Genomic DNA, 21934 nt, shown 5'->3' with positions numbered 1-21934 from the left:
CCACCCTCACAGGGAAGGATTCTTTCCCAATATCCCATCTAACCCTGCCCTCTGGCACTTTAAAGTCACCCCCCCTTGGCCTGTCACTGTCTGCCTGCATAAAAAGTCTCCCTCCTCTCCCATCTGTAAATCCTGCTTGAAAAATCTCAATGGAACGTTTAGCCAAGAGCAAATGAAAGCAAATTCTCTGGTTTAACTAAAAGAGTTGGGAGCAGATTTAGACACCTTTGCACAGTGGACCCTGAGTTGCTCTGAGTGCAAGAGTTGCTCTGTTCTTTGAAGAGTTCAGATTTAAACATCCAAGCCAGGCTGGAGGTGGGAGGGGGAGCCAGCTCTGGGGGAAGGTGACATGCCTACAGGTGGCACAAGAGGACAGCAGCAGAGCTGGATTTCCACCCCAGGCCCCCAGTTTAGTGCTTCTGCAGGGTGCCAGCAGCATTCCTTACAGGCTGTGGCTGCTCCTGGAGGGTGGGCAACCCTGCCCCAAGCAGCCTGTTCCAAAGCTTGACAGCCCTTTCCATGAAGAAATCTTCCCCCATCTCCAACCTAAACCTTCCCTGGCACAACCTGAGGCTGTTTCCTCTCATCCTGTCGCTTGTTCCCTGGGAGCAGAGCCCGACCCCCATCCCCCCCCAGCTCCACCCTCCTGTCAGGGAGTTGGAGAGAGAAAGAAGGTCCCCCCTGAGCCTCCTTTTCTCCTGGCATCTCTCCACATGACTGGAATGACATTCTTCCTTTGGGGATGACAATTTGGCCATGCAACAGTGTTTTTAGTAGTTTCATTAGTTGTAGGAGGTGAGGGTGGTGTCTGTGGCTGGAAGCTCCAAGACAGCTTTCCCAGTCCCTGCTCCTCTCTCTCTTCCCAAGGTGCTTCCTCAGGGTCCAGAGAAAATCAGATCAGATGAAATCCTATTTGGAGTGTCTCGTGCCAGGTTTAATTCCTTGCTCTGTGTCTCTCTCTGGAAGGAGTCAGGTGTCCTTGACTGTACCTGCTCCCTCTGGAGAGATAATTCTTTTGTTCCTCCACTTTTCCTGCACCCTCTGGCTCTCCTTTAGTCTGGCCCATTCCCTAAATGACCCAAAAATGCCCATGCTCCCTCACAACAGAAATAATAACAGGAGGCAAAGATTCCAGATGAATGTTGTTCTTCTGAAATCTTCATTTACAGTTAGTTTGCAGCTGACTTTTTTTTTTTTTTTTTAGGAAGAATAAATTTCCTGTAATGGGAGTGAGTCAGCATGGATATATTGCAGGTAAATCATGTCAGACTAATTTGATCACTTATGCTAATGAAATAACTATCAGGCTGGATGGTATAAATCTTATCTGGTTGCCCACAAGGCTTTAAGAAAATTTTGCCTGATGGATTATGGTCCAAACTCCCTCAATGTAGGTTAAAATAATCTATTATTGAAAAGGGTAAAATACTGGGAGGAAGGCAGAGCCATGGCTTGAAGCTAAGGGTGAGTGTCACTGAGGAGGTGACCAGGGAGCAGATCCTCTGCTGGGGCTCTGTAGTATTTTTATTAAAGATTTACACAGCACCACAGCATTTGGGTCATTAAATTTACAGATGATACAGAGCTAAAGGGATCAGGCAAGACTTACCAGCCTTTCTTTGCAGGGAAATTACTTTTTGGCAGTAAAACCTTGCTAAATTATGTAGGGAGGCTCAGACCATGATCTTGACTGGCCCCAGATGCTCCATGGCAGTTGCAGAACTGGAGGTGCAAAGAGGGGTCTTTGCAGGGGAGATGGGGAGGTTGGTGCTGGAGGGTGTGGAGGGAGGGGAGGAATCACCAGCAGGAGGACACAGAGAAGGTTTTCCTGAATTTTTTTACATTTTTTTAGAGTCCTTAAGACACTCTCATCCTGAGCATTTGCCCAGCAGTGTTTGGTAAGTGGGAGCAGCGTTCAGAGTGACGTGCTGACTGTGCTGCTGCAGTGACAGTGGTACCTCCACTGCTCTTCCAGCCACCCTGGGAAACAGCGCTCAGGTTTTGCAAGATGTTCTATAAGTAGCAGCTGATTTGTCACATGAGACTCTGAGCAGGGGAAGAGTGAAAATAACAGGAGAGTGATTTTCCTCTATTTTGGTCTCTGATTTAAATAAGCTCCTGAGGCAGAATTCGTTTCTGGGAGAAGAGTGAAGCTTTTGAACTGAGATTTCTGCCATGGGAGAGAACACCTGTATTTCAGAGCCAGTGTAGGTGTTTAAACCTGGCCAGTTCCAGCAGACCCAGATACTCCCAATTTCTTCAGCATTGCAACACTGAAGTGCAAACCTTCAGACAGTGGTTAGCATTAACAGAAGGGCAAAAATATTAAAATGTAACCCAGAAAATAAATCTGCTCAAGAAATCAAAGGTAGAAGCGAAGATGAAATCTGAAATCCTTGTGTAGTGGGTGTAACTCATTCCTACTGCCAGTTCAAAATCAACCATCACAGGGGAATTTAATGGTACCATTGTTTAGTGAAATTAGACTTGACACTGGCCAGGGACCTGTTATTGTGGTTGGGGAGGGTTTGCAGTTGTTTGACACTCATTAGAAATCCCAGTAACCTGTTTAAGGGCAGGCAAATTCAGATTCCTTCTCTCCTTACACAGTTACTCATCACACCACAGCCCTGTGCTAATTGGAAAATGACTGGGGGAGGCAGGTCTCGGCCAGGCTGTCCCTGGAGCAGGGAATGTGCTGGGGCTGGTCCCACACAGCCTTTGGTCCTACACAACAGCCCAGGAAAAACCTGCAGGCAATTAGCGCCACAATAGCTTATCAGATCCAAAATAATTATTAATCCTTAACGATCCCGGTAATTTCTGTATGGAAATTCACCTCTGTTTCCTTCAGAGCCTCCAGCAAAACACACAGTTCCCTACCTGAACCTCAGTCCTGGCTTTTTGTTGATTCAGAGCCTGCCTGTGAGTTAGAGAAGGTTTGCTGGTCCAAGCCACACTTCCAGGGAATGGACGTCTGAAAGCTGCCAGACAACAGGGTAATCATGGAATCCCAGAATGTTTTGGGTTGGAGGGACCTTAAAGACTATCTTGTTCTATCCCCTGCCGTGGGCAGGGGCACCTTCTGCTATCCCAGGTTGCTCCAAGCCTGTCCAGCCTCGTTTTGGACACTTCCAAGGGGTGGGGCAGCCACAGCTTCCCTGGGCAGTTTTGGGTAAGCTGTGAGCTCCAAACCTACAACCTCCCACCTCTGGCTAGAGGTAATCCTGTTTAGCTAAACCAGAATGGAGTGGAATGGGGGAAAATTTAGCTAATTGGGCTGTGCAAGCTGTCTGGGAAACACCATGAGGTCCTGCAGGCAGACAGGCAGGTGCAGAGAGGCTTCCCAGAGCTCACACCTGCACGAGGAAGCAGTGAGGTGTGACAGGAACAGATCTGGGCAGTGAAACATTTGGTGCTGGTCCACTGTGCGTGTGCTGGGGGGAATTCCTTGGGTTAGGTCTGGTCTGGCCCCATGGCTTGGAGCATTCAACAGCAGCTGGGTGTGTCGTGTGGGTCTCTGGAGCTCATCCCATGGCTGAAAGGAATCCAGTTCTGCGGCCTGGGTGTGACTGCAGTAAGAGGGAAGGTCAGGAGAGCCACCCCGAGGGGTTCCAGACTGAACCAAACACCGAGACAGTCACAGAGGGGTCAGGGAGCTGGTCAGAGCAGCCTCTCAGTCCTGGAAACAGCAGGTGAAAGTTAATCTGAGCATGCACAGCCTGGTTTATTGTTTTGATAACACATTCACTCTGAAATGCTGTTGTTCCAGGGAAGCAATACTGTGCAGTCAGGAAGTTGCTTGTTCCACGATCAGCATCGCTGCAGCTCCTGAGGGAAAGGATGACACTGTCTGGGCAGACTTGGAACCTGCTGAGAGCACTCGCACCTGGTACTCCACCCAGGATCCAGTCTGCAAGTGGAAAAGTTGCCACTGATGACTCGGAATTTAGGAGCCAAGAGCTGCTGTGCGGAGTGGGAGCGCGTCAAGTGAGAGCGGTGAGGAGCGGAGTTCACCCAGTAACTGTGGCACGAGTGCCCAGCTTGGCCTGGCAGGAAGGTGAGCGGGTAAGATCAGCTCCAGGAGTTTATTCTATGCAATACATTCATTTTTTATCTAGGAAATACACCCCTTGTATCCCACTGCCCGAGTCCACGCGTTCCCTGCATACCCAAGCAGCAGATGAATTGTGACAGTTCATCTTCCAGAACCAAGGGAGAGGTGGAAAAGGGACCCCTGTGTGTCGGGGCGATGATTGATCCCTGTTTATTTTTGCTCTGATGCCAGGCCTGGGTTTGAAATAGAAAAGCAGGATCCTGTTTTATGGAGTAACTTTTGGAGGGGGCCCTGAAGGAGGAATGTAAGACGGGGCTGAAGAGATCAGACAGCAACCAGGAGAACAAAAGGCGGCACTGTTGGAGATGTGGGAGTTGGTGCTGGATGAAGCGGGGCCTCCCGCTGTTTGCGGCTCATGGCTGCCGGGGCCAGGCTGGCATCCCTGAGCAGGGGGAAATGCAGGGAAGAGCTAATCTATCCAAACAGAAGGACAGACTTAGCTTGAGAAGATGAGCATGCTGAGCTGGTTTCTGCTCTGTTACACCCTGAAACCTCGCTGATATCTGTGCAGCTCCCCAGCCGGAACTCGCAGCAGACGGGGGTTCTTTATACATTTTCTCCAGAGCCAGACTGGTGAGGATTTGGTGAGGACTGGAGAAACTGATACTGAGATTTTCAGCTCGGCAGGAGGGAATCTGTGTTTGCTTAATTTGGGAAGAGACAGTCATATAACTTACAGTATATGAGGCTTAGGCAGAAATATCCCCCGAGCATCGGGCAGAGTTCGAGGCAGCCAGGAAAAGTCTTTCAGGCTGCCCGAGCTGTTCCACAGCACTTCCTCCATTCTTTCAGATACGAAGAGATACCTGCTCCAAAAAGTCTGTGCAAGGACTAGACTCCAGCCTAGTAATCCAGGGATTCCTACAGCCACATGTAGTCTAACCAACCACTTGTATAATTTTTCCAAAAGGTGAGTTAAATAGCACCTTTTGGAAAACACCAAATCCCATCCTTTCACCTGGTTCCCTGGCAGACTCTTCCAGTGCTGGACAGCCTGCACAGCTGTTTCTGTCAGGTTTTACTTCAAGGTTAAATGTGCAGTCATTGTTGCCCGAGCCCCCTCCAGCAATTGCCATCCCCCATATCACTGCCTGTAGCTGTGACCAGATCCTGTCTCGGTCACGTCCTGGACAGCCTTGGGCTCCTTCAGGAGCCACGAGACAGTTTCCATTCCCCAGCTTTGCAGAGCTCCTGTGTTTTCACTTTCTCCACGAAGGAAGGAGCTCAACCTGAACGTGGCCTTCCAGCAGGTTGTTGGAGCTGTGTGCCAGAAGGCACCGGTGTGCCATTGTCCCTTCTGAACACCCAGGGATCAGAGTCCCTGCTTTGTGGCAGCTTTAGGGCCACAGCAGATCCCTGTGATGTCTCCCAAGTCCTTTTCCAAACAATTCCTTTCTGAGGCAGCATCCTGTGAGTGTAACCTGCATTTCTGGTTTCAGATGTCTTACCTCGCATTTGACTTTTTAAACCATGTTTCACTGGCGTGTGGCCAAGTCTCAGTCATGTCAGATCCCAGGGTATTGATAGTCCAGTCCTGCTTCTTGTTTCCCTCCCACCAACCTTGTTGGCATCTGTAAATTTCCCCACAACAAGGATTTATACAGAGTCATTTAGATCATTGATAAAAATATTGGAGAAAACGGTACTGGGAGTTTCTCTCTTCTTTTATCCCAGGTATTTTTACCCAGTGTAATGTATGTTTATTGAGTTGTGGCTATTGGAACATCCAGTAAATATGCCTTTGAAGAACAGCCAGTTTCCAGGAATGCTTCCACCTTAAATATATATTCCCAGTCCATTATGCTGGCAACTGAGGTTAAGGCTTGGGAAGCCAGAGGTGTTAAATGCATGGGGTGTGTGTGCCACTGCTGGTGCCAGGTGTTTGCACAAGTGTAACCAGGTCATGCCCTGTGGGGTGGAGGGAACTCGCTGGTTTTTGGCTCAGGAATTAACTCCTTGGCCTCCCAAGGTCCAGCAGAAGGGTTTCCCATGTGGATGGCAGCAGTTTCTGGGCTGAAGGCGGTGTTGTTTCAGAAGAGCTCCTGTTGCTGGCTTTATGAGGTGCCTGGGAGCTGATCTGGGCTGCAGCTCACCAGTCATGCAACTTTGCCTCCTGCCATGGTGTGACAGCCAGGCTGGACACTGTCCCTGTGGGGGTGCCCACCCCAAAAACTCTTAATGCACAATTGGGATGTTTCCTTTCAGTTGCCAAGCTGGACCTGAACCCAGCAGGGAGCAGGGCTGCCCTGAGTGCTGGGGAGTGAGCTGCATCTGCAGGCTCATCCAGAGCCTGTCCAGGTGTGCACAGGTCGGTGCCAGCATTCCCAGCACGGCAGTGCAGGCACCAGTGGGGCAGGAAGATTGCCACAAAAGATTCCTTTGCCACCCTTTCCGTGGGTTGTTAGGACCTCTAAAGGGTGCAGCCCAGGAGCTCATTTAGATCACAGGTTATGAGGTTACAAACCCAGGGAATTGTTTATAAATATCCCCTTCACCCTCCAAATCCCAAACCCCAGAGCAGCTGTCACCTGGCTTTGGGAGGTGTGGGTGATGTAGGATCTGGCTTCACCATTGGCAGAGGTTTAGGTGGGATATGGGGAAGAAGTTCTTGGCTGTGAGGGTGGCGAGGCCCTGGCACAGGATGACCAGAGAAGCTGTGGCTGCCCCATCCCTGGAACGTCCAAGGCCAGTTTGGAGAGGGCTTGGAGCAACCTGGGATAGTGGAAGGTGTCCCTGCCGATGGCAGAGGGTGGAACGAAATGAGCTTTAAGGTCCTTTCAACCCAAACCAGTCTGGGATTCTGAGATTCTATGATTTTGTGGTTCTGGGATTCTGTGATCTGCTCCTCTTGCAGCACTTCCCAAGAGGTGTCACTGCTGGTGGTCAGGACAAGGACTGCTCTTGTGCCAGCAGCTGTGTAGCAAATCTCTATGCAGAAATGCATCCCAAAATCTCAGAACTGCTCAGAACTGGCCAAATATCCCCAGGCTGGTAGAGCAGAGCACGAAGGAAGTGGTTGATATTCAGAAGCTGATCTTTAGCTGCACAGGAGCTGAAAGCACAGGCACTTCTGTGCCTCTGGGAGAGAGGCCCTGGAAGCGGGACAGCCTTTGGCACGGGAACAGGAGCTGCCCATGCAGAGCTGGAGGCAGAACAGTCATTATGAGAAGGAGGTGACTTGGCCTTCAAGGAGGCACCGGAGCTGCTCTGGTTTGCAGAGCCCGGGTCTCGAGTCCTGATCTCACGGTGGGGTTGGCTGGGGAGATTGGCACTGCCAGTGGGAAAAGGCCATGCAAAATAAACAAAAGAGAGTCCCTTTGACAGGAATCAAGGAATTCTGACTGTACACAATATCATCCAACTGCTTCATTTCGAGGCTGTTGCTCCTGGCTTACAGGCAGGAGGAAGTAAGGGAAGGCAGCTCCTGCTACACTCGGCTCAGTGCGGCCTGGGAAAGCCTTGGGCAGCCAATCCCCCATCCCTGTCTGCTTTTCATTATTGTTTTTATAGCCAGAAATAAGAGCTTTATTGGCTTTATTCATCTCCTGTCAGATGCCCAATCAACATCTGGCAACGCAGCAATTCCCAGAAAGTGCTGACCTAGTGGGAGTCAGCGGAGCAGGAGGTGCGGAGGAAGGTCTCCATCCCCCTTCCCATCCCTGACTGCCCTTTTAATTATCTCCCCAGCCAAAGTGGGATGTGTACCCTCACCTCACCCTTGCTGCCTGCCTGGAGTTCAGAACACCAGGCTCGTGGGATTTCCTGGGCTCGGAAGGCACCTGAGGAAACATCAGTATGGAAACAGGGGCAGGAGGAGCTGAGCAGGAGCCAGGGCATCCTAAAAACTGCTCCCGGGCTGGAGCCGGCCCGTGAATGGGGAAGAGAGTGGACAGAGGGATCAGAAAGGAGCTGATCCATTCCTTTGTGCAGGGCCTGACCAGTATCAGAGGGATGCACACGGCAGGGCAGAGGAGCTCAGCTCTCCCTCCTCCCATTTGCCTTTGTTTGTGTTTGCACAGGACTCAGAACTTGGGCATGAAAATACAGGGATTTTTGATAGTTTCCTGCAAGTTAGAGGATTTTAAGATCCAGCAGAAGATTGACTAGAGAGGAACTCAATTTTTTTACTTCAGTGCACAAAAAAAATTGGACTCAAAATCGGGTGTAACAAGCCAGAGGCAAGTTCTGTTCCATTCAGAGATTATCCCGAGTGTGGCTGCTCCAGCAGGTCCAGCAGGTTCCCTGTCAGATCCCTGGGCTCCCACACTGGATCTCTTGGACCCCCTTTTCCCACAAGGTCCCGCCCTGACTTCTCCCTTGGGTGTGGGTGGCTTGGTTTGTGCTCAATTGTCCTACCTTCCTTTCCACATCTTGGCTTTCCTTTGCTCCCTGTCTCCTACATTCCAGCTCCAGCCTGTTGGTCAGGGCAGTTCCTCCCTCTTCTCTGCCAGGGTCTTCTCCCCACAGTTTGGTCTGTTTTTGCTGCCCACCTCCATGGGAAGCTCCCTCCTGTTCCTGTGGTGAATCCTGTCCCTCCGGTCTCTCTCCTGTCCTGTTCCAGCTGCTGCCCAGCTCTGTGAGCGCTCTCCTGCCCACAGATCCTCTGTGGGCTCTATGGCCCCTCTGTGAGCCCTTCCCAAGCCTCCACACTGAGACACCATCTAACCAAAGCCGCTTTGTGCCTTCGATTGGTTTTGTCACCTTGTGCCTAAAGAGCCTCCGGTGCCCACGAGGAGTGGAGTTCCTGCTCAGAAGTGGAGCTTCCAGGGGAGGATGCAGCCAGGGTAGATGGTCTTTGGCACCAGGATGGAAAAGCTGTACCCCAGCATGGTCTTGGCTATTCCCCTTGGAGCAGCAAACCCTGCCACGAAACAAGGGCTCAGACCCTTGTAGCCCAGCACGATGCCGGGTGCCAGCAGCTTGGTCCCATCCTGCCCATTTCTGGGATGTGCAGGCACCCCAGAGCTGGGTGTCATCGCTTGTTCTGTGCTCCAGACCCGCAGTGAGAGGTACAGCTCTCTTAGAGAAAGGGTCCCACTGAACTGCCTCATCAGCTGCCCACTCATGTGAGCAAATGCCACCAGTGCGAGCCGAGGCACCGCAATCCGGCCCATAATGCTCCTTTAAAGACATTTCAGCAGCTCAATTAAGTTTCCACTTGTGTGTTTTCTTTCTCCCCGCTTTGCTTTCATGGTCATTTAAAACAAATAAAGTGAGCAGAACACGGCAGCGTGATAACCACCCTTTAATTCCCTTCCCACGGGTCTCCCGATTATTCGGTGATTCAGCGGCAGCGGGGGGAACATTTACAGAGGGGAAGGCGGGAGCTTCCCACAGGGACACAGCTCACAGCCCAGGGCCCCCGAGCACTGGGGAGGAAGTACGTGCCTCGGGCTTTCCCTTTGAGCCCTGTGGACATGGTGAATGCCGTGCAGAGCCCGGGCCCTGCAAGAGCAGCGGCCCCGCTCTCAGTGCCCTCGTTGTTCTCGCATTGTGCGCCGGGGACGGGGACCAGTGCTCGGGATGTATTTCACGCTTCTGTGCAAACACAATATGAGATGAAGAATTCATACCCTTGCACAAGGAGACCGGAGTGTATTTTCTCATAATAAGGAAAAGCAGCCAGATCAGAGCCTGCCAATTCCTGCCCCGTGCTCCCGCCTTCCCTTGGAACTTCAAACAAGCCTGTGCTTTTAAACTGGCGCAGAGAAGTATATTACATTTTTTAAAAACCCCACACAAATCCTTTTGGATCTTTTTTTTACATTATTCTCCCCACCTCTGTCTTGGTAGGTGACTTTTCCAGCCCTCCCCCACTTGGTCTGCGGGGTCTGAGTGGAGGTAAAGGAGAATTCCATGTGTTTTGTATGTGTGAACAATTAATAGCGGTACGGTGTCTTGCTGGAAGAGTGTGTAAAACACACCCCAGGAGGGGGAACAGAACACACCCCAGGAGGAGGAAAAGTAACCAGCCTGCTGAATCCAGAGCTTTTCCTGTCCTGTAGGCAAACACGATGTGGGGGTTGGTTTGCTTATTCATCAGCAGCAGTAAATAACGGGCCTCACCTTGAGCTCTCCTTCAGCCACTTCTTCTCCTCCCCAGCCCCCTGGCTGGCAAGGAAAGGGAATATTTACTGTCCTTTGGGTGATAAACTGGGGGTTTATAGCTGTTCACATTTTAGCTTTTGTTTCCTCCCTAAAAAGTTCTGTTTTGGTCTCTGTGGCTTTGTCTTGCCCAGCACCTGAAGCCTCTTCCTGGAGTGTCCAGCCTGGCACGGAGACTGAGCCTGACCGTGGACTGAGCCCATCATTCCCACATCCCAGCCAGGCATTGTGCATGCAGGTGCTGTCCTGGGCAGAACACAGGATGCACCTGAGTCACTTCAAACAGTTATAATCTGATCTCTCAGAGCAGCACCGTCAGCAGCTTCTCCTCCCCCTCGTGCAGTACACGGAGAGGTGTTCCCATCCCTGGGCACCTTGGAAGTCCCAACAAGCCACGAGTGGCCAAGACCTGCCAAAGCCTGTTGATCCAGACACTGGATTCCTAAAGCCTTTGCTTTCCCCAGCACCTTCATAAAGTGTCCTGGATTAAGGTGATTCGAGGAGCACATTTCCAGGCTGTCAGAGCGCTGCATCCATCACTCCCCTGAACATGCACCAGATTGTTAATGCTCCAGGCCAAATACCACGTCTTTTTTAATGCCTACCAAATGTAATGTGTGCTGCTGGCTCTATATTTATAACAATTATTAAAGTAACGGCAGTACCCACATTCCTACAGGCTGAAAGTGGCTAGGAACAGACAAAAAAAATGATTCATTGTTCCAATTAATGCTGGAGCTCGCACCGGTGATTAATTAGCCTGGCGATAGTGCCATGCAAAAGATCAGGATGAGAATTAATAGGCAGACACGTGCTGACTTCTAAGAGGGTTCCACCAGTGTTTGGTGCCCTTCCTTGGGCTGCCTCAGCCCGTTAATTAGAGGCACCGGCGTGGGCTCGCTCCGCACCGACAGAGCCAACGGCCGGCGGTGTGGAATATTTATATGACAGTGTGCAGCACAAAACTTCAGAACTAAATTCCCATCCAGGTCTCTAAATATAATTTTGAAATGTCAGAGACGCTGGGAGGAACGGCGGCGCCGCATGAGGCTGCTGTCAGGGAGAGGCAATAGTGTGCCAGATTTATACTGGGCTGAATGGGCAGGTGACTTTTCAGCTGCTGCGTTTCAGGGAGCCTGAAGTGCTCTGATGGACCTGTTTCACCTGGTGGGAGGCAGAGGATTCAGCGGGAGCACGTGCTGCAGCCTTGTGCACCTCACTTGGATGGGTGAGATGGAGCAGGGGCAGCTCCCAAGAGCCTGCGAGTCCCCACGAGGCACAAACCGCTCTGAAGCACCAGCCTTTGAAGGTGAGCCCTGCTGGCAAAGTTTCTCCTCCAGGTTTTATCCATCACTCCTTCTGCTGTCTCATTACCTTTCCCTTCTGCATATTGGCCCTCCCATCACCCCAATTCATTTCTCCCAGTTGCAGCAGCCATTGACTGGTTTGTAGGGATGGGGTGTAGCCGGTCCTGCCCCGGCTGTGCCCGAATCGCTGACGGGGCCGATCGCTCTGATCACACATCAATCTGAGAGCACAGGCAAAGTTCCATCCTGCTGAATTAATTGTTAGGAGCAGCAACCCCAATGTCTTTGTAAATAAAATATTTTAATCTCATGGGGCCTGCCTGGAGAGAGGGGAATAAATACATCAATATGTAAATGGAACCACAAGAGGAGGATGAACTGGGACTTTGCAAAACTGATAAAGCATCTTAGGAGACGTGTTGTCACTGCACTTCGTGCATATTCTGATGAAGCAGACAGGGAGGCTGGATCTGAGCCTGGGTTGGGGGGGGAAGGAGGAAGGGAGGGAGGGAGTAGTGTGGGCACCAGCACACCGTGACTGAAATTCTTGTATGGATTGATTTGACTCAAATATATTCCGAGGCTCGTCTAATTGCTCCTTTAGTCTCAGGCTTTGATTTTCCTGTTGTTTTCACATCTGTGTTGCTGGGTCTTTGCTGCATTTCAAGCAGCCTGGTTGGGGCAGTGTCCAGACCAAGCTGCCCCTCTGTGTGACCAGAAGTCAGTGCCTGTCCTTGCTGAGCCCTTCCACAGAGCCTCTGCAGCCCAGTGGGCACAAAGGGTGAAGGACAGTGAAGGTCAGGCTTTTGCTCAAGGGGTGTTTTCTCTCTTTAACAGCCTTGGGGGTTATTTTGGAAAACAAAGCCTGAAGCTTTTGGGTCACCTCGTTCATGATGGGCCCGTGCCGATGTGAACCCCACCATGGGAAATCTGAGGGAGGTGGGGTAGAGCAGTAAAACCAAACATGAGCGGGAGAGGGAAGGTGCAGTGACCAATTTCCTCTCGTGCATCCCGCAGGATCCTGCCTGGCTGTCCCTCACCTCTCCTGCCCTGCGTGCCCTGTGCTGTGTTACCCCCTTCCTGGGAATCGCCGCTCTCTGGCACGGCGCGGGTGGGAACACAGAGGCTCTGTTGGCAGGCAGCGGCTCACCTGCACCGTGTCAGGCGGGAGCAAACCTGTCACCCACCTCGGGCACCCGGGCGCGTCCCCAGTGATTTCCAGGGCCAGGAGAGCAGGAGAACCCTCCCACCGCGCTGCCCGGGGCGTGCCTCCCTGTCCGCGGGCTGAGCTCCAGCCCTTGTTTTGCAGCGCGCACGTGGAATTTTATCACCTTCAACAATGGAATCTGTCACCTTCAAGCTGCCTTATTGTAATCTGGGGATTTGTGCCCCGGCCCTGGAACAGCGCTGGGCTGCTGCCACACAGCCCCGCGTCCCTCCCCGTGCCATTGCTAACGCCTCTGGGCCGACGGTGGGAACTTTAGGGACATATTTGGGCTTGTTTGCTCACCGGGATCAGATCCTTAATTGATATTTCCTCCTTCCTTTCTCTCTTTTTGCCTCCTTCTGTCTCACGTGCATCTCAATCGCCGCCTTCTGATCTGCTCCACCACCCCCTCCAGCTCAGAGAATAAATCCCATCAGACCTGCAGTACAGCCAGGATGCAGGAGGGGATCTGGCGTTTTAAAGAAGCAGAAATACGTGTTTTAATCGATGGCACCTTCATGTTGCATCAGCTATAAAAGCACAGGTGTTTGAGCCATTGGCTGGTGGATCTGTGTGAGAAAGCGACTTGATAGCAAAGGGAGTGGTGCCTCCTCAGCAGACGTGGCTTGGATGTCACAGCCCTTCAAGTGGGCTGTTGTGGGAGCCTTGGTAATAAATTAACTTTGATTAATCTGCTTTAATGATCTGCTAAGATCAGAATGCTTGCTGCATTTCTCTGGCTCCCATTGTAGCTGCATTTTTTGCTTTAGGGGCTGAGTAGTTTCCTCTGAAATGCAGTTATGTACATTTGCATATGCATTTGTATGGGCTAATTATAAACTCACCGTCAGCGCTGTGATTCTGCACAGCAAAAGGGTTGTCCCCGTTTGGAAATGTCTGCTTTGGTGCAGAAATCAGAGGGCTTTTTTTGTCAAATCATTTGGTCACATCGTTGGGCCCTGGATTTTCAGTGAATAATCAATATCCGCAACAAAAGATTTAAACAAAAAAAAAAAAGGTGTTCATTGAAGTTTCTCCGCAGGAAAAGATCGATAACATGTTTTATTAAATATAAAGAGACTTATGTCTCGAGTTCCATCACACCACAGCTTATAATAACCCTTCAGAAGCTCGAAGCAGGGCTTTTTTTCATTAAGCAAAACGTTGTGTTCCCCTGCTGCCTTCACTCCAGCAGCACATTGGAAGGTGCGTGTGCCCAGCCGCTCTGGCCTGGAGGGCTGTGCTCACCCCTGCCCCTCGATGCCGTGGCTTATTTCATAAAAATGGAAATATTTATTTCCAAAGTGGATGTGTAAGGGGTGTCAGCATGTGAACAGTGACAGGGAAGCACGTTTTCTGGGTGGCAGTTTTAAACGTCTGCCTCCTGAGCATCTAAGCAGGAGATGGGGACTTGGAGAGGGCCCCGATGGTGCAGCTCATCCCCAAGTCTCCCACAGCCAGTGGTCCCAACTGTGGGAAGTGCCCCCTCTCTGTCCATGCACTTGGACATTTTAGAGCATGATAGTGGTCTCTAGGACTGGGAATAGAAGGATTTCCAACATCACCAGCGAGGAGCTGGGGCAAACCCCTCACTACTCTGTGTTCCTCCGCCGTTGGAGGTTCCAGAAGCGGGACTCGCAGGCCAGTGCTCTGAGGCAGCCAGGAAGGCTTGGAATAAAGAAATGCTTCAGTCGTGTTTTCATTCCCCATGGCCAGGTTCCAGTATCCAAACTGGGATTCCCAGAGTGAAACGCAGTTGGGTTTTGCCTCTGCCGACCTTGAGCAGCAGCTGTTCCAGCGCTGGGTCCTTGGAGAGCTCTGGGGATGCACCTCTGTGTGATGTGTCAGGCTGATATTCCTGCCTCCAGCCTGTCCTAAACCATATCTGACATACCCAACTGCAGAGGTTTTGTGACAAGCCAGTGGAAACCTTTCCTTCAGCACACACAGATTTTTTTTTTGCAGGGCAAAAATAAGCAGCAACGCAAATATCGTTCTCTGTTTTGTTCTCCCTGTCTTTTTTCCCCCTTTGCTTCAGGAAAGCGGGAAGACGCAAGGAAGGATTGACACGCTATCCCGCCGAGGGCCTTTCCTAAGATGCCTGCTGGGACCACTCGCTGTGTGTTTCTCTTTAGGTAGGAGCTCTTCTCATTTTCTCGCTGCCTCGCAAGTCGCACCGAGGTGCCTGGAGAAGGATTTGCTGCTTGCTTATGAAATCCATTCTCCCTCGAGGATCTGCTCTTTCCAGCTTGATAAACTTCTAATTCTTGCTGTCTAATAACACTGAGGGACTGTGTTTTGTGCCTTGATGAGGATTTTGTGATTGATATTCATCGGCATTTGCAGAGGAGCAGTAACCTCATTTCATTTTTGACAGAGCAGCGGGATGAGAGCTCTGTCTCCTTCCCCCTTCTTGGTCAGGTATAAATGAAAGAGAAAGTGAAGTGGATCTAATCTGTCCAGATCTACTCTCTCACCGTGTTGCTCAACTGCTGACACTGTGTGTGCCCACGTGGCTCATGGGCACGTGGTCAGAGGACGCGCTCGGCTTATTTCTGCTATCGCTGTATTATCTTGTTTTTATTCTGGGTTCTCTGCACTGTCCGGGATGTTTGGAAGGAGCTGTTGTAACTTGGCGTGGGAGTAGATGGCTTAAATATTACCTCACAGGCTCCATGTGAATTTAGAGCAGATAAGGATTGGACCCCAAATGGCTTTTTTTAACCCATTCCTGTATTTTCTCGTTCTTTCCCTCTGCTCTTTCTGATCTACTTCCATCAGATTTGAGGTGTTTTATGCTTAGACCAACTTCATCTGTACCTGAAGGGTTTTGACATGGCCAGTAGAGAGATCTTGCACTTATGCTCATGCATGTGCACACACAAGGTACCCCTTCTGATGAAGGGCTTGTCAGCATAAGAAATCCCAGAGAAAGAATGCCCACAATGAGGAATTCACAGAAAATACACTAAATACTATTAACCAAGGTAGCCAGGTGATATCATTCACCAAACTGTGACTCTGTTCTCATGGAGTAAATATCATTTCCCTTTAAAAATGCCTTTTCTTTCCTTAGGGGAAAGGACACTTAGAGCACCTGTACTGAGAGGTAGAAGGTGGAGGAGCCTGTGTGCATACCCTGCTTCCCCTGCTGTTACACAGATTCTAAACACAGGTTTGGTTATTCCTATTATATGTTTATTTTTCCTCTCTGCTTTCTTGCTTTGAAGTACCTGCTTGTGTTCTCAATGAAGAACAGCTGAGAGATCAGGCAAATGGCTTAAGCATTCAGTGGGCTGGAAGCTGTTTGGATTTCAAGCAGTGCCTGGGAAAGAGCTCTGTGCAGTGCCTTGCTGAACAACCCTCCTTCTGTCACCGGCCGAGGTTGCTGTCCTTTGTTCCCTGCCTGTAACTCTCCAGAGCCTTCAAGGGGGGGAAAAGAAGGATGAAGGTGGTGCTTTTAATTTCTCTTTTTTAAATCCCCCCAAGTCCTCCTTTAAAAAGCCACAGCACAGCCCTTATGGGCCATCTGCCTTTATTTCTCTTGCGCTCCTTGGCTTTGTTTGTTCCTCGTTTCCCCTCTGTGCCCCTTTGCAAACCTCGGATCCTCGGGAGCCATGAGCAGGGCCCAAGTGCCACCCGAAGCTGGAGCTCCCCCTCTGCACTCTGCAAAGGAGGAGCTGCCTTTGGACACTCCAGCACAGCCTCTGGAGTTTCTAAAGCCATTTTTGTTCAGAAATTCCTGTTGTTGTTGTTCCTGCTGACCTCAGCGGGCTGTATCTTTTCCAAATGTTTCTGACGTTTCTCACAGGGTAATAATCTATTAATGTCGCAGACAAGGATTCTGCTGACTTCAGTTTGGCTTCTGTTTCCCATTGGATGGGCTCCTCTCTTTATGGGGGAATGCCTCCAGCCAAAAAGAGAGGAAAAAAAACCCCAGCCCTGAGCTAAGTGAAACCAGGCCCGCAGGGAAGTGCGTTGCAGCAGCGTTGCCTCTCGCTGGCTTCTGTTCTGTGCTTGGGGATGTGCCAGACTCCACTGCCTCCATGCTTTTGATTCCTGTTTATCCCCGGCAACATGATTGTCTGTAATTATATATAATCTCCCCCTTGTTTACTCTTCTTCCTCCAGGTCTGAACACAAGCTCGATGGCAACTCTCAGCTCCGTCTGCCGGGGCTGCAGCTCCAACGCTCCTCACCATCCTCCACCTTCTCCTCCAAAGTAACAAAGCCATTGGATTTCCTCCCACCCCTTCCCCGCGCTCCCCCTCCCCCTCGCTGGCACCGGGGTTATTTATACAGAATGTGGAAACAATTTGCAGGAAAGTGAACAATGTAAGCGGGAGCGAGGGAAGGGAGACAAGTTTGTTGTGCACACTGAGAGCCCCAGCGGTGAAACGCTGCTTTTTGGGGGGCTGAGAGAACAGAGTGTTTTCCTTTCTTCCTTCTCCTCTCTTTCACCATCTCCCTGAGCTCCTTCCATCTTGCCAGAGTCGGGTCCAAACCAGAGCAACCAGCTCTGAGTGCGTGTTTTGGAGGAGGTTCAGGTTGGATCCCTCCCTGCATCCCAGCCCCGTGAGGCGGTGTCTGTGGACTTAATCCTCTCCCAGGTTCTGCTCTCGGATCCTTGCTGCTCCTGGATTAGCATTAATGAGGAGCATGTGTGCTCAGAGGTCCTGCTCCAGGCCCCCAGAGCTGCAGCGCTGGGCTGAGACACAGCTACTCTGAGGAACAGTTCAGCTGAAACAGAACCATTCCTGGGAGTGAACGAAGCTGGAACTTTTTGCGAAGTCTATTTTCAGTCTTTCTCCCCTCACCCACGGAGCATTCTGTTTTCAGGACATCCCAGACACACAGTGTGAGTGTCTGGGAATCAGGGAGTTTACCTGAGTTCTGCTGGGGCTGAGGAAGCTGAACCAGCACTGACCTCTGAGCAGCTCTGGGATCTTCAGCTCTCACCCTGCACCATGAAGGCCTCAAAAAGAGGCAGTCTCAACCCACACACCGTTTGGGGAAGGCACATTGCTGTTGCAGAGGCAAGGGAATGTTATCCTGGGTTGTCGGGGCAGAGCAACTGCCTTGGCCACAGTGGGTGCCTCAGCCACTCCTCCCCTCCCTCCCAGGAGCTCCAGCCTCCCTTCCCAACAGCCTCCAGACTTGGGATGGGATCTGTGCAGTTGTGCTGAGCTGGCAGGGCAGGGCCAGGGAGCTGCCAAGTGGGACAGCACGTTCCTCCCTAAACTGGGCACGTTCCTGGCTGAGAACTGGTGCAGCAGATCCACTGTGATCCACAGGCAGAGGGACAGGTGGAAGGAACATGTGAAGGGCTTTTCCTCCCTGAGAATCCGTCCTCTCCATACTCCAGTTCTTCCTGCTCCATCAGGAGTCCACACACAGAGGGTGAAGTTTCTGTGGGTGTTTGTTTGTAACATGCCCCATCTGTGCTCCCACATGGAGTGGCAGGGATCTCTGGCCAGGCTGGCCCTCCCAGAGCCCCTGGCACAGCAGAGACCATTCCAAATGCTGCTGCTGCTCCTTTAGCCACTTCCTGGCTGAAGTAACAACTCCAGGTATGAGGGGCAGAACGGGAGGGAGCAAAGACCCTTCAGCCACCGATATTCTGTGGTTGGGGCAGTTCAGCTCTTTGGGCTCTGAGAAGGGCCCAGAAACAGCAACAACTGTTTTCTCTCCCCAGCCAGGCACCAGCACTGCACTGGGAGGCTGCAGCTGGGAGCAGGCAGGACCTGGACACAGCAGTGCAGGGCTGGGGCCTGACGGAGCCATGGGGTTCCCACTTCCCACTCCAACCACACCATGTCCGTGATCCACAACCTGTCTGCTTCCCATCGTGCAGCTGCCTGGCAGGAGCCTGGCAGTGTCTGCAGCCTGCCCAGACATGTTGCACACTGTGCTTGGCTGGCTGGCAAAGAGCTGGGATATAGAGAGTGTTTTGAATCCATCAGCCTCGGGAAAGAGAAGCCCCCCCAGCGCCTCTGGCTGCCCTTGCAGGCCCAGGCTGTGAGGGCAGCAGCTCTGGGTTGCAGGGCAGTCTCTGGGCACCCCACTGAAGGCCTCAGGGCACACAGACATTCCCAGTCTCTTTCTGACTCCCAAGGGTCCTCCCTGGCTTCTGGAAAAATGTAGCCTTGAGTTAAACTGTGTGGAGAGCTCTCAGCAGCAGCACAGGTTTGGGCAAAGTGGAGGCTTGTAGCTCCTGTAGAGACCTTAAACTGCAGAGACCAGAGGGATGGGGGTAATTTCAGGGAAACAGCCACTGGAATGCTTGTGCTTTTTCCCTTCTGGTTCTAAAAGTTCAAATTCTCGTAAAAATATGAGAAAAAACTGTCCTTGGAATGACTGTGCAGCTGAAAACATCATTGGCTTTTTGGAATTTCCTCTTCCACCTCGTTCTTTTTTCTTTTATTATTATTATTTTCAGGGTCTTTAGATGAGAACAGGTTTGTATTCCTCTCTTCCTGCTGCTCACCTACCACCCGAAATCCTCGGCTGCTCCTTGCAGTTCCTACCACGACGGCGAGCGATATACCGAGTGATATCCCGAGCGATATCCCGAGCGGAGCGCTGGAGCTCCAGGTGAGGGGAAGCCACAGCGGCAGATGGGCTTGTAAACAGCAGAGCTCTGGCTGTGCCACAGAGGCCCTGTTGGAGCGGGGAGGAGCAGGATGGTTGGTAAACACGGAGCAGTTTCCATTGTCTGGGCTGCAGTGTGTGGATGTGGGGAGGGGAGCGGAGGGGAGGGGAGGGCGGGAAGAGCGGCCCTCACGTTCTGGCACAGTCAGCCCTTCCCAGCACGACCTGCTCGTGTTGGAACTTGCAGCAAATTGGAGAAGACAGGAAAGCAGGGGATGTTTTCCAGCATCAGGGAATTTGTGGGTGATGAAAACAAGATTTCTTAACGGCCCTTTTGCACTAGTCTTGGTTTCTACAGAGGTATCCTATGGTTTTCCTTCCGTTCTTCCCTTCCCTTGAATCCCTTCTGAAATTGTCAGTTGGGAGTAACTTCACTGACGGAAAATTCCCACGAGTCACCCCAAAGTTTGCAGCTGGACGGAGGAAAAAGAAACCCGGAGTAGAGTCCCACTGGTGGGAGAAAAAAGGCAGAGTAAGGAGGCTGAGTTCCAGAGTTTATTGAGCCCAGAGGGATTTCTAGAGACCACGTGGTGTCAGGTGTGGAAGAAATGAAGGATGATAAGCAGCGTGGAGGAGCGGAGCAGCCCAGAACTCCCACAGCCCAGCCAGGCTCCAGAAATGTTGGAGAGGCTTCAACAGCACTTGAATGTGAAACTGCTGGCAAAGAGCAGCCCCTCCACCTTGTTCTGTCAAGGAAAGGTCCTGATTCATGTCATGTGTGTTCTTTTCCTGGACAGGGAGACTCTGCAGATCCTGTGGAGTGCAGGAGTCCCGGAGAACAGAGACTGATGGAGCGATGGCTCCAGGCTGGGATTTTGGAGAGGTTTGTGCTTGATCCAGGGTTGAAGGGTTGGTGTTTCTATTTTTTTTTTTTTTGTTTTGAGATTGGGAGAGGAGAGGTTACTGAGTCCTTGAGTCTTAATGTAAAATGATTAGAATCTGGAACAGATTCCAAAAAAGACATTTAGGGACAACTATATGCACAAAGCAGCTCGGATACCTATCACTGGAGTTCATCCAGTCCCGGATAAAGCCTCTGAAATAGGCAGTGCTTTAACAAAGTATGTATGTCTGGGGACTCAAAATACAAGGAAAAATTATGAGAGGAAGAGATAACACTTTCTCCATTTCTTAGAAAGGGAGAAAATGCCAAAAAGTTATTAATTTTATTCCCGAGGCTCTCTCAGCTGGACAAGGATCCAAGGTTAAGGTGATCCCCATAACCTGACACTTGCAGAACAAGTGGGCTCACTGAGTCCTGGCACGAGCAGTTCTGGCATTTCTAGGGAGATCTCTTATCCCAAGTAATAACCTCAGAGGTTAATTGGAGTCTGGAAATGAGTTTATTTGGTAGGTGGGCTAGAGGGGGTTTAATTATGTGTTCAGATCAGTGTTGCTTCGAGCATTAATTTTGCCTGGGAAAGGAAGGTGTAATGTCAGGAATGACACTTTCACACTGCTTAGATTGGGAGACAGTGGGGGACTGGTGAGAGCCTGTGGCCTGCATGGCAGATGAAAATGAGCTCTGATTAAAAGCATCTCTTTTGTTTGCTTTGGGCCAAAAGTCCCTGGGCTCTGTGTAAGGCCCAATTCCCTCACTCAGCAGTTTCTGGACAGTCAGGCTGTCAGAAGGAATCTCTCTGAAATAACATCTGATTTCTTTTTTTGGCCAAATTTCTCTTTTCTGCTTTGTGTCGTATTCTCCTCACAGCTTTCCAGAGCAGAGTTACTCTTCCACTTGTTCCCTTTTGCCTCCTGCTGAGTCAGTTCCTTTATTTTCCACCATAATTTGTACTGTAGTCACTCGCAGAATCTGGGAAATCATCCTCAGAAGTCTCCCCGTCTCCTGAGCTTACTGCCAGCTCTCCCACTAAAGCTTTTAATTCTTTGTTATAAAGAAGAATAAAAGGCCAGGAAAGTGCACCACGACACCCATTCAGGTGCCATTACCCTGTAATTCTCTCCAAACTCCGTGTGCATTTATAGTCATGGGAAGTGCTGGAGTGGGAAGCCTCTGGACTAAATCAGTGTGAGCACATGAAAGAGAACAAGTCCCGCACGGGGCAGTGGGTTCTGGGCTGGGTTTGGTCCCTGACTCGCTTTGAGGGCTCAGGGAAATTACCTCCCTCCTCTGAGGGAAGTTTCCGCTCCCCACCACAGCTGTGTCCCTGTTTGGAAAAGGAGCTCCCTGGGACGCAGTACCTCCCGTGTGGAGATGCAGCCTCAGCCAGTGGAGCCTGTGGGGAGCAGGGAACACGCACTGGGATGAAAGGTGTGTCCAGACATTCTGCATGGCTGGAACCCCGTGTGCTGGGAGCCATCGCTGGGCCAGTCCTTGGTTTCTCTCCACCAGCCAGCAAAGCCCCCACCAGTTCCAGCTGCAGTGGTGACCTGGCACATTCCCAGTTCCACTGGGGAATGCTGTGAAATCATTAAACTCATTTTGCAAACTCCAGCAGTGCCCAGAGGGATCCTCCATCCTGCCTGGAACTGCCTCACCTCCACACAGGGGAAAAGCTCCTTGTGGCTCCAAGTCATCTCATCCCA

General features: G+C 51.1%; 2 long non-coding RNA genes across 4 annotated transcripts in view; both read left to right on the top strand.

Moving 5' to 3' along the window:
* Positions 1-15705, top strand: part of LOC114059916 — a 78126-nt gene extending 62421 nt beyond the window's left edge. Inside the window, exons 6-9 of one of the 3 annotated variants that reach the window (XR_003571769.1) lie at positions 3773-4068; positions 10357-10713; positions 11354-11531; positions 15623-15705. This is a non-coding gene — a long non-coding RNA (uncharacterized LOC114059916). Of the gene's footprint in view, positions 1-3772; positions 4069-10356; positions 10714-11353; positions 11532-12200; positions 12311-15622 lie in introns of those variants that run through there. The other 2 variants (XR_003571770.1, XR_003571771.1) reach the window with 2 other exon arrangements.
* A 3474-nt stretch (positions 15706-19179) lies between these two features.
* The window catches only part of LOC114059910, a 21206-nt gene continuing 18451 nt past the window's right edge, over positions 19180-21934 (top strand). The window contains exons 1-2 of the long non-coding RNA XR_003571768.1: positions 19180-19330; positions 20125-20210. This is a non-coding gene — a long non-coding RNA (uncharacterized LOC114059910). The remainder of the gene's footprint in view (positions 19331-20124; positions 20211-21934) is intronic.

This window comes from Empidonax traillii, unplaced genomic scaffold (genome assembly GCF_003031625.1).
Source record: "Empidonax traillii isolate 1590-97213 ecotype Southwest subspecies unplaced genomic scaffold, ASM303162v1 scaffold12:size2584012, whole genome shotgun sequence".
Classification (NCBI taxonomy): domain Eukaryota; kingdom Metazoa; phylum Chordata; class Aves; order Passeriformes; family Tyrannidae; genus Empidonax; species Empidonax traillii.
Note: the sequence above shows the minus strand (reverse complement) of the source record. Positions and strands in the feature narration are given on the sequence as shown.